The sequence below is a fragment of the Spinacia oleracea genome, chromosome 5 (genome assembly GCF_020520425.1).
Source record: "Spinacia oleracea cultivar Varoflay chromosome 5, BTI_SOV_V1, whole genome shotgun sequence".
Taxonomy (NCBI): Eukaryota; Viridiplantae; Streptophyta; class Magnoliopsida; order Caryophyllales; family Amaranthaceae; genus Spinacia; species Spinacia oleracea.
The window spans coordinates 112,317,348-112,330,195 of record NC_079491.1 but is presented as its reverse complement, the minus strand read 5'-3'; the positions used below and the strand labels follow the sequence as shown (position 1 = coordinate 112,330,195).

Below are 12,848 nucleotides of genomic sequence, written 5' to 3'. Positions count from 1 at the left end.
CTTTTAGTTGCTTTATGAGATATATTCATGTTCTTTCCCATTAAGCTTCTCAAAGAAACTTCATAACCTACATCATGACTAACTCTCACCTACAAGAAAAGGTCTGCAGCATTCGGTCCCTTGTTGTTGTAGTTAGCTTACTGTCTTCAATTATCCTGTTCACAAACAATACAACTCTTCCTCGAACTTGCAATATCAAATGACAATATAAATATGGGGCCAAAAAAGATATCTAAACCATTATAAGGATTTCAGACAGCGTTTTCAGTAAGATAACTAAAAATGTCAATCTCTTGAAATTTCAATAATAGAAGGAAGAGAAGGATATGTGTAGATAAGTTTACTATATTAACTCTTTTACCAGACCAGATGGGGTTATAGTGAAATTGACATAAAAAATAATAGCAAGACCCATTTAAAGAAGATACACCTTACCCTCTAACAAGGGAAGAGAAAAAAAGACATAGCAACTAAAATGATACACTAGATAATTTCCACCATAAAGTCTCAGTAGTATAGTCATTAATATACGATATTCCAGCTACATTCCTGCTTGCTCTTTTTTTTAATAGATTACAAAACAAAGAAATAATTTAATAGAAGACATACATTATATTATTACTCCGTAAAGGATTTGTCAACAATAGGATAAGAATACCGCAAATACGATTGTGCAGGGGTGTGCATGGTGCTCTTGGTGCACTGGTGTCCAAACGACACGCCTCAAATATAAAACGCGGGTTTCTTATTAAATCTGGAGAAGAAAAGAACAAACGTTGTTTTTTTGTTAAAAAAAAGAACAATAACTGCTCTGTTCTATTCTGGTCGTTTTATTTTTGTTCTTTTGTTTTTCGCTCCATTTTTCTGGTATATATACCTTCTTTTTTATAATTGTCGAATCAGAATTTGTGAAGAGGAGAGAGAAACTATGAAGAGGAGAGAGAACTGTGAAGAGGAGAGAGAAACTGTGAAGAGGAGAGAGAAAGTAATGGAAAATTCTCAGATATTGGTTGATTTTTCTACTTCAATATCAAATTCTATTGATTCTTCTTCTTCGAATTTGAATTCCTCTGCTGATAATTCGATTTGTGAAGGTAATTTTTCAATTTTTTAAAAACGAATTACTTATTTCTGATGATTTTGATTTCGATGTTCGTTATTTAATCATTTCAATTTATTTTGATTTTTTTGATCATATCGATTTTTTGCTTTAGCTTGTTGTTCTTTTATGCTTTAGCTTGTTTTTCTTTTTTGCTTTAGCTTGTTGTTCTTTTGATATTACACACTTCATATCAAATTGTTCTTTTACCATTTTTGTTGTTCTTTTATCTTTTTTGTTGTTCTTTTTTCACATGGTTAAAATAAGTGTTCTGCATGATATGTTCCTTTCTGTTATTTATAATGTTCTTTTTCTTTACTTTATTATGTTCTTTTATGCTCTATTGTTGTTTGTTTTTTTATTGGTAATGTTGTTTTACATGGTTAAAATAAGTGTTCTACATGATATGTTCTTTTCTGTATTTATAATGTTCTTTTTCCTTATTTATAATGTTCTTTTATTTATAATGTTCTTTGAGGTTCATCATCTTTTTGTTCTTTTGAGGCATTGGTCTGTTTATTCTGCCTCTCTTATTGTTCTTTCAGCTGTTTTTGAAGATTTAACATCATCTTTTGCTGGCCAAGTAGAAGCTTCCTTTGCTCTCCAATACTATACTTTTTTAAAAAAGAACAAACATAAAAGAACATTAAGATTTATATCTAATAAACATAAAAGAACAGAACAACAAAACACAAAAAAAAAAACAAAAAAGTGCACCGTTCTTATCATGAACTTGGCTCTCCTTCCCCCTCTTTTTTTATTTCTTTTATTTTTCATTTTCTATATATATATATATATATATATATATATATATATATATATATATATATATATATATATATATATATATATATATATATATATATATATATATATATATAATTATTATTTCTCTTATTGGATTCATAACTTCTCAATTTAGAAACACATTCTTGAGAGAGAAAGAGGAGAGTTTTTAGTTTCTCCCAACAAAAGAGAGATTTTATGAGAGAGAAAGTCCATAACAAATTTTCTCCTCCTTCTTTCTCTTAAATGTGATTTTAATTGAATTACGTTTACAAAAAATTAGTTTATTAAGCAAAATACTATTTCAATTTCGCTAGTTTTTGAATTTTTTTATTCATTCAAAGAGGTTTATGCTGTTGATGAAGGTGCATCGGGTGATTAAGGTAAATTTTCTCGTTCTTAATTCTATGTTCTTTTTAAATTTTAATGTTCTTTTCTTATAACTTCCTAATTCTGTGGTATCATAATAGTGTGTTCTTTTATAGAATCAGCAATTGTTCTTTTTACATATTTATAGTGTTGTTTTCAGACATTCTTTGATAAATAAAATAACGAAATTAAAACATATTTTTAATCTTAAATAATAAATTATATCAGAAGTGCACTAACGACTTTTAAAATTCAACGTCGTGTTATTTTTTTAATTAGAACATAAATTGGTTGAAAAAGAACATTTCCATAACTTAAAAGAACAAGAAAAAATATAGATCTGGTTTTAAAGTTCATCAAAGGTTCGTCGTTTTATTTTTTAATTAGAACATAAATTGGTTGAAAAAGAACATTTCCAGAACTTAAAAGAACAAGAAAAAATATAAATCTGGTTTTAAAGTTCATCAAAGGTTCGTCGTTTTATTTTTTAATTAGAACATACTGTAAATTGGTTGGAAAAGAACATTTCCAAAACTTAAAAGAACAAGAAAAAATATAACTGCTTTTTATATTTGTACTTTTTGTCTGATTTGTCAATATTAGTGTTCTTTTTGGGTTTTTGCTAATATTCTTTTACTTTACTTGTTAATGTTCTTTTCTGATTTATTTTCTCTGTTCTTTTTTTTTTTTTTTGCGATTTTTATGTTTGTTGCATTTTATTGTTATTTTTGTGCGTTTTTGGGTAGGTGCACGAAGAGAACCGTGCACACCCCTGTATAATCCGAGTGTTATAAGAATACTACTATAACGAAAGTAGCAAATTAAAGGTAAACCAACTGGTATAAAGGTAATACTCATGGATGATTATTCTGATTCTATGGAGACGCGAAAGGTTGTGGACTGGGCATATATATCATGGATTACTTGCTTGAGATGTCTGAGTCAGTCTTCATGAGGGGCATTGGCAAGATCCAAGGTTGGAAAAAACAAGAAGACCACTTAAATAAAGGGAAGTAAGAAAATCTTAGACTATACTTCGTAATACTTTTTAAAGTTATCAAAAACCACATTAAATCATGTCTAAACAGATTCCACTGTCATTGTATATACATAAAAGATTCTGACCTTTTGGTGGTTTTAGAGAATGGTGAATTAATACAATACCTTCTATTTACCTTAGTGTGATAACTCAGGTTTTTCATTTCACACCTCAGAGCAATTACATGTGTGCAAGAAGAAAATGGAAGCCAATATGAAAATGTGGGAACAATAGCTAGGCAATGTTGTGAGCAATCAAGGTAAAGCTAAATAGGATAACAGTCTCAAAATATATAGCTAAGATGAGCACGAAAACAGTTTTATAAGCCCAAGACAGTAGAACAAAATAGCATACATAGAAGATTTAAAAGACACTCACGAATCAGGTTAAAGCAATGGAAAGTAGAGTAGTTTTATTGCATATGAATCACCAGAGCAAGATTAGAACAGGTATATTAATAAAACTCAAATCATATGTATTTCTTAATTAAGAAACCCTAATTTAAGAAGCCAACAAAAAGCCATTGAAAAAGCCACCAAAAAGCCATTTGCCAAAGATCCAAAAAATGATGTAACCAAATAAGGAAGGATACTAAATATAATATTAAAAATCATATTAGTTTGAAATTGTCATATTAAGATGAATAATCAACGATAAAATCCAATTAGACTACCCGCCCTTCATTCCACGAATTTTCATTCAAAACGAATACCCAATTAGTAGGGCTGTCAATTCTCAACCCGAACCGTTGAACCCGCTGGGTTAATCCGTATCGTTAAGAACCCGAACCGTTAATAACTCGTTAATTGGAACCCGAAACTAAACCGAACCGATAATATTTAACCCGAACCCGAACCGTCTCGAAAACATTAACCCGATTAAGACCCGATACCCGATAACAAACCGCCACGCGTCAACCCGAACCGTTCCTACCCGAACCGAATGGACCCGAAAACCGTTAATGACCCGATTTATTTCAACCCGAACCGTTTCGACCCGGGAAAAACCCGTTCACAACCCGAACTGTATCAACCCGAACCGTTTACAACCCGAACTGTTTCAACCCGAACCGTTTACAACCCGAACTGTTTCAACCCGAACCGTTTACAACCCGTAACCCGTTTACTACCCGTTTAATTCAAACCGTTTATAACCCGCCTCGAAAATAAGTTTTAACTTGAAATGTTTTCCGCCATACCAAACAGAGCCGAAATGCTAAGATATCAAATGAATTAAACGAATTCATCAGCCAATTACTCCGTATTATGAAGTCCTAATTACGAGTTTTGTCACCAACTTGCAAGCTCTTTATTGTGTTGCTGCACTTGGAATGAATATTTATGTCTTAATTCCTAATGCGAGATAATTATATTAATAAAATCAACTAAATTAAAAATCAAGGAAAAAAATAAAATTATGATGATTGGAATTAAAAGATTACAGTTTACAAATTTCTTTTACGTGTTATAATAAAATTATTAGATTTTGTTTCTTTTACGTGTTATAATAAAATTATTAGATTTTGTTTGAACGGTTGTTAATCAAACGAGTAACTGAACATATATTTCCAATAGGATATATTACTGTATGGTAGGGATGTTAACAAGCCAAACCAACACCGAACATGCTAAGGCACGGCTCGGCTCGAAACTAGTGGATGTCAAGCACGACAAGCCTCCAATATTTGGACTCGGCTTGAGTCCAAGCTGGGCTTGAGTCCGGGCTCGAAACTTAGTTTGAAAAAGTTGGGCTTAGGCTCAAGTCAAAAACTAAAGCTACCCACCATATGCTTTTATAATTTGGTTTCTCTCTTAGCATTGCTATGTTTTCAATGTGGGACTCCATGTTTTGTTTAAGTCATCCTACATATTTCGTATGTTTTTATAACTTGGTTTCCCTCTTAGCATTGGCTAAAATTTCGATGTGGGACTCCATGTTTGTTTAAGAGAAAAATTCACCCTACATATTCTTATATAACTTGGTTTCACTCTTAACTTCAATGAAGTTACAATGTGGGACTTCATGTTTATTTAAAAAATTTCAAACAATGAAAGGAAATATTATTATAACAACAAGACTCTAAGTGCATTTAAATAATAAATTATTAATTAGTTTAATTCAAGAATAATCAAATATTTTAAAATATACTTCATTCCTTTTGTGAAGAAAATAGAGTACAAAGGTTTTTTCCAACCAATGTGGTACAAAATCAAACTCTATGCTGAGGGGAGGAGTAGTAGCTATTTATAAAGAAAATAAGATTGGTGCTTGTTTTCTTAACCAATGTGGGACTTTAGTGTATAGTGGAGTATTATTTAAGGCCCAAGTTGGATTACAAACCGAATCAACCCCCTCCGAGCCAAGCTTTGACCAAGCCAAATCCGAATAGTTTGCGAGCCGTACTGGCTCGTTAGCACCCCTAACTGTATAGTTATAGTCTTGTACAATTAAATAGATGTAAAGGATCTATAGTCTCATAAAGTTATTTATATATTCACATAGTTATATAATTACTGTCATACATAGTTATATACTTGTAAACTTATAATCTCATAAATATATAGAATTAATTAGATAGTTCTAAACTAATAATCTCACAAAGTTATATACTTATATAATTACACTATATCGTTACAGATTTATATCCTTACATAGTTATAGTTCTGTGGACTTTTAGTTCAAAATAATTATAATCATCAATTCATCAGTTATTAGCTTATTAGAGCAATAAAATATAGAATGTTATATTCCTTAATTCTTGACAATGTTATAAAAGTATAAAACTCATGAATTTGTATTGTTTTATTAGTCTTACACTCTTTTATTGACTCGTATTCATCTGACTAATCGTCTAATCGATCATTAAACTATATTGATCTAATTCAATACCAGCTTATAAGCTTATAACCCAAGAACTAATCAAAAAGGTATGTTGTTTTAATTGAATCGACTTAATTCATTAACAATTGAACTTGTTTGTCTCGTTCCGTTGTTGAACATGTTAGGCTCGTTGCTGTTTAAACCAATATGAATGTATGACAAACTTGTATTTACAAAATTTACAAATTCATTACGCATTAATTCATCATTGTCCATTATTAATTACTACGTTATTAGTATTTAGTTCATCAATACATGTTTCATAATACTCTTACATGGTAGGGGAGGGCATAGATTATTTTGATTCCATTTGAATAATATGATTGGTAAATACTACAGGACATAGTAAAAGACATCGACTGACTTTTCTTAATTAAGTTTATGAAATTAATTGGATAGTGAACATTACTACATTAGCTGTTCGTCAAAAAAAAAAATAACATTAGTTATAAATCACGTAATCAAATTGTATGGGCTCTTTTACCTTTTCACTTTGCTTCAATAATGTAGATATTATAATATAAGCGCATTGAAAATTGTGATTTTAATAATAACCCGACATTTTTTGTAATTTGTATCCGAATTGATCCGACTAAACACGAACCCAGCCCGATATAAACCCGACCCGATATGAACCCGACCCGATTACAATCCAGCTAAACCCGTTAACGAACCGAACCGAATTGACCCAACCCGACTACAATCCGACCCGATCTGACCCGATCCGATATGAACCCGACCCGATATGAACCCGACCTGATTATAACCCGAACCGATATGAACCTGAACCGATATGAAACCGACTTAACCCGTTTTTTACCCGACCAAATATGACCCGACCCGATATGAAACCGACCCGATATGAACCCGACCCGGTATGAACCCGACCCGATATGAACCCGCACTACATAACCCGAACCCGAACCGAACCGAACCGTTTAATTTTCAACCCGACCCGAACCGAACCGAATCGATAGCAAAATGAACCGGTTTCAACCCGAACCGATGAACCCGAACCGAAACCGAACCGATGACCCGATTTGACACCCCTACCAATTAGACTACCCCCTTCTCTTCACGAATTTCACTCAATATATTCATTTCCCTCCTTAACGCCATTTCGGCGCCATTTCTTCTAGATCTAGGTTTAGGGACTCATTTCAGTTAGCAGCGCAACTCAACTTGATTCTCTCCAAAATTCTGAACTCAATTATCACTCAAGGGCTTAGATTACCACAATTTTGCATAGTTTTCAGGTAATTGTTTTCTCCAATCTTGTTCGTTAATCTTCAATTGATTTGCAAGTTATGCTGATTTATTTGTTATTCATAATTGAATTTTGTCGATTTTAAAATTTTGCTAGTTTCTCTTACGAGAAAGAATTTTGGGAGAAAAACGGCATTTCACTAATAATTTAGGAGATTTTCGTTAAAATTTATGTTAAATTTCATAAGCTTTCCTTTAATTGTGAAATCATGTTACAAGTTTTTGCTTCCTACTGAAGTTGTTGGCAACTTGGCTTGTTTCTATTGATGTCATGGGTTTTCTATTGTTTCTTTTTACTGTGGAATTGATAGATCAGTGTTTGAGCCGATTTTTGTTAAATTGAGTAATGGATTTGAGTTTCCTAGATGGTCCAGTTTACTTATTTGTCAAATGGCTCATGTTTTATTGTATAATAACTACTTTTATTTCCCTATATCAGATTTGAATTACTTTGCATACAACTTGGAATATTACTTTGCTCCTCTTGTCTTTTATCTAATGTTTATTATACAGGTCTGTAAGAGCGTTGAATTAGAGTAAATAGTATCAATTTAGAATGCATCAAGGGTTGAAGTTTAGAATGAAAATTTGAGTACAATGTTTGCTATTGGTGTTCTGTGCTGGACAAGAAATTGAATTGGGTATTATGATTATTGCTTCCTCAAATAATTTTTTCACTAGTGAAGGATAGTGTGCCGGGGCAAGCATGCTCATGAGTTGTTACCATACTCCATTCCTCGCCATAGACGCAATATTCCAACTTCAAAGTTCAGATTATGAGCATTAACTTATTTTGTCCTGTCTTTGTTCACTGTGTAAGTACTCCGCAATTGGGATTTCTGTGTGGCTGCCAATATAAGTTCATGGATGATGCCTTCTGTTTTTTAAACTTGCAGACGCCTGGTTGATGCGCTCACTACCGGTCTTAGAAATATGAGTACTTTTAATAGGTTTGATTACCAACTTATTTAGATGCTTGATATTTTGTTTTTCAATCTGATTAACAAGTGCCTCTACTGATATCTTTTGCAGATAGTGAGGGAAAAGCATATTGATAGAGGGTACTTGACAGTTGCTTCTTACGGAATTCAAGTTCCTGTTTGATATGGAGTATTAAGCCTTTCATTGTGTCCAAACTTTTCATTCTACTCTCCATTAATCAAAACTCTAGCAATATTTCTTCTTTAGTATGGTGTAAAAAGAAAATTAAAAAAGGGCTTGATAGGTTTGTACTTGAAGTGGGAACTAGAGACATGTTAGGTGCCAAACATTTTGCAAATTCTAGAAGAGAATCAATGGCACCTTTAAAGCCTAGTCAGGCTACACTAACAAGGAAGTCCGCCAGGACCAAATTTGTTATAGATAATGCAGATCCAAATTTCGTTGTTAGGCTTGTACTAGAAGTGGGAGCTAAGGATTTAGATGGAGACAAGATTCCAACTCCATAAAGTTTTGAAGAGAAATTGAAGAAAAGCCATCTCCTCCAATAGTTTCTGACCCGCAGAAAAAAGTGGTAAGATCTCACCTCTTTTCAATGTTATTAGATAGAATGCCTTTGTAGAAAGGATTCTCCGAATCTCCGTAGCCATTAATTATATTAGTTTTGCATTCTGAAAGCTGACCAGTCAACAGTTTTATCCGTGTTTTCCATTTGCAATCGTTTTCGTTTCAGCACTTTAGAGTTATACCACCTACAATACCAAGAATAGAATTCATTATTTCTTCCTTTTAGAATTACTCTTCTGCTATATTCTTACGCTTCTGTTATAATTCTTACTAAGTATTTGGTAATTTACATTATTAAATACTTACTATCCAGATAGTTAGAGTTTGTTAACTAATTAAATTGGATACCTCAAGCAAAAAGGAATATTTTTTATTGGTCTTTGAACTAAGATAGACAATAATGTTAAAGTAGGGCAATCAAGTGCTTAAAAATTTCTTGTAGTGATTAATTTCCTCAAGGTGTTACCTCTATGGGCCCGCCTGGATTGGGGGGAATGGGGTGTAACAATTAATAGGGTAATAAATATGGGCTTTAACCACATGCCTGGATTGGGGTTAGTTTTTCGGCCCATACTTTTTTCCCCAAATATGAGGGTAATGTATTACCCTAGCCCCCCCTAGGGTAATAATTAACCGGGTAATTTCAACTCTTGCTCTTCATTGTTCAGACTTGGTTTCGTCGTCAACGCAGTCTTCACCATAGCTCTCTTCCTCTCTCTTCTTGATCTGTCAACTGGAATCTTCAATTCATCATGGTTGCTTTTTCTCTCTCTACCATGGCTAATCTACTGTATATTCTTCAGGTTTTTAATTTTTCCACAATTATTTTATCAACTTTTTTTCCGATTAAATTACCGATTTTTGTTTGATTTCTACTCATTTTCAAATTCTTTTATTTGAACTTCCAACGTGGTTATGTTTGATATTTTTTTACATGTGATTTTTTTATTTATATGTTTCTTTTTTTTCTTTTGAGGTTTCAGATGTTCTACAGAGTTGTGGGATTTTTTTTTTCTTTTTCTGATGGAAGTGGGATTGTTCTTATGATTAGCAGTAGGTTTGATTTATTGTGATGAAGTTGAATATATTACTCTCAAAGTTTCTGGATTTAAAAAAAAAAAAAGAGGTATCCTCAAATTTTCTGGATTTGGGAAAAAACTAAGAACATTCTTGTATTTTTTTAAATAATAAAAACATTACTGTATTTTCAACAAAATAAAAGAGAAATTGCATTCATTAATATGTTTATATAGCTTCATTCCAAACACACGAAGCATTAACCCAGTAAAACTTACCTTATTTCCAAACCTCTTCCATAGCTATCCCCATAAATTTTCCACCCCTAAACTTGTCCTCCAGTAATAGTTCCCCAATAAAATCTACCCCCTTAATTATTAACTTTAATCCAGGCGAGCCCTATATGTAAATTTTCTTGTAGTGTACATTTCGTAAGTCTTCAATTGGGAAGATGAACTTGCAATTGGGGAGCACTTGGTACGATTAACTTTCGATTGGGGAGCACTTGGAACGATTAACTTGCGATAGGTATGCAACTGCTGAATAATTTGATTTCCACTTACATGTTAATAATTTCCTTGTTATTGCATAATTGATGAGTTGGAGTCGACTGAAGATTTGTTTTGTGAGCAATTTTTACTTCTTTATTGACAATTTGATGAATTAAGAGGGTTCAGTATATGAGTTTCTTGCAATTATCAATAGCATTACGTTGTGTATGATTAGGATAATCTGGGATTGTTTTCCATTGTCTTTTTCATCTGTATTGACTGTTTAGTGTTTACTGTGGACATACTCGCATCTAATTTGACAGTTTACTGTGGAAATATTCCAATCAAGAGGTAACTAATAATGACCTTTTTTGTGTGTGTGGAGGTTCCTTGGAGGAAATTACTCTGCAACAACCAAGTCCTCCTAAGTGTATTTTTATCATGTGGTTGGCTGTGATGAGGAGATTGTCTACTTGTGATAATCTGCTGAAGATGGGTGTTCATTGCGATCAGGTTTGTAGATTTTGTTCTGCTGCGAATGAGGATATCAATCACTTGTTTTTTGCTTGTAAGTTTACATCAGAGGTATGGTGTAGCATTCTAAACTGGCTTGGATGCCACAGACCCGTAGGAAGTCTGAGTTTTGAGATCGACAAATTGGTGAAAGATTGTAACGGGAATTCTGGTTTTCATCAGCTTCATAGGATGGAACTTTCGGTGTCTTTCTATTTCTTATGGTTGGAGCCAACATTAGGATTTTTAATCAGTCTACTCGTAGTTCAACAGAGAATGTAAAGAGCATTCAACTTGTTGTTGCTACTAGATGTCTGCATACGAAAAATCTGATTGATCTTTTGCCATGAGCCTAACTGGTTACAGTCTATGTTGAAGTCTTGGTGCAGCTGCTGCATTGTGCCTCTGTTCCTATTTTGTGTCTTTGGTGGTTGGCTTTGCTCTGATGTGGCTTTGCTCTACTGTTGTTTTGTTCTGCTGCATGCTCTGCTGTTGTACTCTGTTATGTCTTCTGCAATTTGGCTATTTTTTTGGCTGTTGTTTGTGTGTTTTAGTTTGGGATGCGAGTTTGTGCTCCCTTAGCGGTTTTATTGTTTCTTTGTTTGAATATTCTTTGGTTTCTACCTTTTGGTAACAAAATATATATTATCTACCAAAAAAATAAAAATAATGACCTAATTTTTTTGCTCAAATTTTGGTTTTTTAATCAATTAATTTTGTTGAGATGGGCTTATTCTGGTAAGCAGTAGGAAGTTTGTTTGGGTGCTGATTTATTATGGCATGTTCTGGTTTAGCTGGAAGTTGGTTGGTTTTCTTAATCTGTCTAATTTTTCCTGATGTTATGATGTTAAGTAGTATTGATCATTAGAGTGTCGTTTTAGTTAAAGTTTAAGATTATTGCTATCCTTGCATAAGCTTAAAAAATATCTTCAAGCTTTCATGGGGAGAACACGTTCAGTTGAAAACTTGGAGAACACTTACAGTCTTGCCTCAGAAATCGATGCAGTATGTTTGATCTATATGCTGCACATAAGAATAAGCAACTTTGTAGCATCATTTGAATTATAAGTTTGCTTTGTTTTGAACTCATCTTTCTGTTTCAGATACGGGTTTATAGAAATAGCTTCCACTCTTTCCTCGTTGCTATAGTTAACCCTAACAAGCAGGCTCTTGGTTGCTTCTGTTCTGCTCGCAGTTGGGTTGGAGCTGTTGTTCAGTGATAGGGTTCCAGTTGGAAGAGTTGGTAGAACTTCATCGGATGGGAAGCTGTTGTTGCAACAACTTGAAGTTGAGTGGCTGCCTGCCTTTTCTTGCTGTTAATCAGGACTATGTAGCTGTTCTGTTTTATGTTTTTTTGTACTAGTTCATATGGAATCCTAAATTATACATTCATCTAATCAAATGTTCCAGCTTACTCTGATCTGCACTCTAATCCGGTTACTGCTCTGCTTACTTACTAACGTGCAACTTTTTTAATTGTTTTGCTTGGCGTTGTGTTGGTTGTTTTTCTTGTTTCTGTTTTTGATCATTGCTCCTTGTTATTCTGATCAGTTAGGCTAGATAAAAGTTAGCATCGTCATTCAATTTCTTTAATTCATTCTCCGAGCTAGTACTAACTACATGGGCAGAATTGTTCTCATCATCAACATAGAAATTCTGGTTCGCATGGGCTCACTTAAGATAATAAAAGACTATGTGAACTAATATGTCACTACACTTTGTTTTATATGCAACTTCACAAACTAATATGTCACTACACTTTGTTTTTTCCTCTTAAAACTACCATGACACTATACCAATAAAAAGAGTCTATTAGCTCAATTGGCAGAGCTTTGTGCAATAGCACAATGATGTAGGTTCGAATTATACATAGCCTACTATT

At 33.1% G+C, this 12,848-nt stretch overlaps 1 long non-coding RNA gene across 6 annotated transcripts; it reads left to right on the top strand.

Moving 5' to 3' along the window:
• The first annotated feature begins 7,274 nt into the window (after positions 1 to 7,274).
• Positions 7,275 to 12,386, top strand: LOC110785094 (uncharacterized). 6 transcript variants are annotated; one of them, XR_002532482.2, is made up of 3 exons: positions 7,275 to 7,429; positions 8,126 to 8,389; positions 8,472 to 12,386. It is a non-coding gene; the product is annotated as an uncharacterized lncRNA (long non-coding RNA). The 6 variants fall into 6 exon arrangements; XR_008920582.1 differs by having other exon boundaries at positions 7,953 to 8,389; XR_002532481.2 differs by having other exon boundaries at positions 7,275 to 8,389; positions 8,472 to 8,952; positions 10,384 to 12,386.
• The last annotated feature ends 462 nt before the right edge of the window (positions 12,387 to 12,848 follow it).